The sequence below is a fragment of the Myotis brandtii genome, unplaced genomic scaffold, assembly GCF_000412655.1.
Source record: "Myotis brandtii unplaced genomic scaffold, ASM41265v1 scaffold250, whole genome shotgun sequence".
NCBI lineage: Eukaryota > Metazoa > Chordata > Mammalia > Chiroptera > Vespertilionidae > Myotis > Myotis brandtii.
This window is the reverse complement of record NW_005359478.1, coordinates 6,366,653-6,370,726: the sequence shown is the minus strand read 5'-3', so window position 1 is coordinate 6,370,726 and position 4,074 is coordinate 6,366,653.

Below are 4,074 nucleotides of genomic sequence, written 5' to 3'. Positions count from 1 at the left end.
TGGCTCCTAAACCCCTGTGACCAGAGAAGCTACACCCTCTGATTCCCTGTCCCCGTGCCACAGGAAGAGCCTGTCACAGAGGAGCTGACTGTCCCCAGGGCATCACAGGACGGCCAGTCATCTCCCCACGTCTCCCGCTGCCCAGGACACCGGCCTTCCCGTCTGTACCTCGCAGTCCCCTGGATGGATGAGTTGGGCAGACGTGGGGGGGCTGGCGGCTGAGGCTGGTGTTAGATATGATCCCAGAGAGCAGATCACCGGGATGGTGGTTGCCGTGGCAACTGGCTGCTCATTTGAATTAAGAGAGCAGTGTTTGTCACCTCCACGACAAGGCCTCCATCTCCAGCAGGGCCCTGCTGCTGTCTCCTAATCTAGTGCATCTGCTCCAGCTCCGGCCACGAAACACCAGGATGCACCTCTCAGCTGCTTCCAAAGCCTCAGACCCAGGACACCCAAGCCCTGAGCGAGGCCTCTCTTTTCCCCACCCAGCCTCCCCCATGACCCTCCCTGGGGTACCTACAACAGTGCCAGGGGCAGGAGAGGCCCTCACATGCCTGTTGAATAAAGGGGCATGAAAGGAGCCCAAGGCATCATCTCTCTCTCTCTCTCATCTTCTCCATCCCCTCTTGTCCTGGCTCCATCCCTTCCTTCATCTCCATTTTCGCTCCTTTCCTTCCCAGCCTCTGTCCCAGAACTGCCTCTGGCAACAGGGGTGCCTCTAAGGGGAGCCTGCCTGGCCCCTCTCGGGGGGTTTAAGCTAATGAAGGACAACGAGGGAGTAAGGAAGGGGCTTCCTCCCCCAGCACAGGCCTGGGGAGCCCCTCGATGTGTACCCAGCTCCAGCCAGCACGGCCCCTGTCAGAGCAGGTCTTCCCCTGCTGCTGCTGCTGCTCTCCAGGGATTCGCTCTCCTGTTTCTTGGGGGTGAGGGAAGGCTATGGAGAAAGGGTAGTCACCTTTTCAAGAAGAATATAGTGGTCCAAATTGTACAGTATTTGTCAGTATTTTTTTTTCTGAAAAATTCAAACACATCAACAGAAAAACTGATTTAATAAAATACTTTAAAAAATAAAAGCCCCGCCTGGCCTCCTTCCTTGCTGGAGCCAGACAGTTCCTTTCTTGACATTCGATATGACCTCTCCCAGACGTCACTCACTCAGGAATGACGGATGGATTGACGAATGCAGGGACTCCCTCTGGGCACTGTCCCCACCCCCCTCAGCCCCTGCCCTGCAGAGCAGCTGCCTGGGGGTCCAGGCATCAGAGGCACCCGGGCAGCACCTAGAGAGGCTCCCTACAGGAGGCTGGGCAATGTCTTCCTCAAGGAAAAAGGGGATAACAGCACAAACCACACAATAACAGACTCATGAGTCCACTCAGGTCCTGGGAGGGGGGGAAGTCAAAATCCTAGAGAGACATGTGTATGTGTGTATAAATATCCGTCTTTTTCAGAGTTGGCCATAGCTTTGCCTCATATGAAATGCAATGGCTTAGAATTCAGCGATTCTCAACCTGTGGGTCGCGACCCCTTTGGCCATCGAACAACCCTTTCACAGGGGTCGCCTAAGACCATCCTGCATATCAGATATTTACATTACAATTCATAACAGTAGCAACATTACAGTTATGAAGTAGCAACGAAAATAATTTTATGGTTGGGTCACAACATGAGGAACTGTATTTAAAGGGCCAGAAGGTTGAGAACCACTGGCTTAGATGCTCCTGATCCCTCCCTCGGTGATGCTAAGCTGGTCATCAAACCATCTAGCACAGGGCTGTGCACCAGGACCAGGAACGATGGACTAGTCCCAGATCTACACTGTCCGCCACATCCAGCTCTTACAATGAAAGGTAATGGCAGTAAAGGTGCAGGAGCCCAGTTACACCCTCCAGGTTCCAATCACTCAGCAGCCACATGCAGCCAATCGCTACCACCCTGGACAGCAGGGTCCAGAAGCTCGTGGGGGTCGGGGTCAACACACTGGCCATCAGCAAGGGCTGAGGAAGGAAGGCCTCTGCCTGCCCCCCACGGCAGGGGAGTGTCTGGAGTTCTGGTGGGTTCCTGCCCCCTGCCCATCCCCACAGATTCCGGGACTTCCCGAGGACTCCCTCCCACACCCTTCCAGCTGGCGACACCTGAGGGGAGGCCATCAGCTCCACCTGCCCAGCCTTGGCCCTGACCTTGGGGTGGATATGGGCTTGGACAATGCCATAACTCTCAACTCACAGGAACCCTCTGTGCTGGCTCCTGGACCTTTGACCCCAGTATTATTACCAAATTCAAAGTCGCAGACAAGGGCTGAGGAAGGAAGGCCTCTGCCTGCCCCCCACTGCAGGGGAGTGTCTGGAGTTCTGGTGGGTTCCTGCCCATCCCCACAGATTCCAGGACTTCCGGAGGACTCCCTCCCACACTCTTCCAGCTGCCGACACCTGAGGGGAGGCCATCAGCTCCACCTGCCCAGCCTTGGCCCTGACCTTGGGGTGGATATGGGTTTGGACAATGCCACAACTCCCAAATCACAGGAACCCTCTGTGCTGGCTCCTGGACCTTTGATCCCAGTATTATTACCAAATTCAAAGTTGCAGGATTACAAGACTGAAATAGTCACTTCAACACAGCTTTTGGTCTCTGTCTTAGGTTCAAAGAGATGTTTTCAAATACCTAGGCCACGTCACTCAGGGTGACCATGTTTATTCCGTGAGCATTTTTGATGTTTTTTGCCCTGTGCCGGGCACACCAGACCACCATTGTTGTGTTGGCTGTTGTCATTTTTTTTATTTGCCAATCTACGGGGAAAAGGTCAGTGTCCTGACTGGTCAGGTATTGCATATTTTTTAAATTGTTGCAGCACACCAGTTGAAAATCACCGCTCTACGTAAATGCTAGTGGTCTCTGAATTACGTTTGATTCTAGATACTCAGAAAACAAACAAATGCTATGGTCAGATATGCGACTATCCCGCTGCTTGAGATCCGCACACGTGGATCACATTAGCGTCTAACAGGTTCAATAATAGAAACAGGTGCCACTCTGCTGAACTCAGTCTTCCCAAGCAGATTGGACCATGAAACCTCCTCTTTCAGCACACCTGGAGGAGCAAGGGTTCCAAGGAACACTGTTTGGGAAATGCTGCCCTGGCAGGCATCCCCCATGCCTTATCTGTTCCTGTCTTCCATTACTTACAGCTCAATTCCTACATTCCCCAAGGAAATCGGTTCCTAAATGCACAGATTCTCCTTCACCTTTAATAGCCTCTGTTTCTCATGCTGCTCTTTCTCTTTCTTCCATTAGTGAACCATGATAATCCCATTGCTCCCATTGCTGGCCATTCATGGCCCGGAGACCTTAGGGCTGGCTGGACTGTATAACACACAGAGCATCTCGGGACCCCATTTGATCCCTGCGGCGACCGATGCAGGGTGTAAACCAGGGGTGGTGCCATTTTACAAAGAAACAAGGCCCAGAGGAGGCACACAGCTCCCCAGACCTGGAACGGAGCAGAGTCTCAAACGCCTCCCCCAGGGCCCTGCCCTGTGCTGGTTTGGGCTCCTTCGTGTTCACCTGCAGGCGCACCTGGTGCAACAAAGAACTCGAGTGCCCAGATGTCTCCTTTAGAGGTTCCACATCAACCCGCATCTTTCTCGTTAGCGCTCTCTGATTAAAGCTAATTGTCTTCACCTACCAACATGGAGAAGCATTTTCATTCCGTTCTGTTACCTTCTCTTATTTAAATCACAACACCCCAAAACCTTTGTTTTCTAGTCCTTGCCTTCTCAGCGCCCTGCGATTTGCTGTAATAAAGAATAAACAGGCTTCTGTGGGCTGGCCTGGGAACCTAACTTCCCCACGTAACACTGGAATCGAAACAGCCTGTTCTCACTGCCCGTGGAAAGTACCCACAGTCAGAAGGACCTTGGGAAGTGGAGTTATTTGCATATTAGGAACTGCCTGAAACCCCTTTAGGGGGTGCCCCCCTTGCCTTTCATCAAGCTGAGAGCCCCCAGCCCTGTCTCACCACCAGCCCAGTAGACCAGGTCCGGGAGGAGTCCAGGCTCACTAGGCAATCTCTCCAGG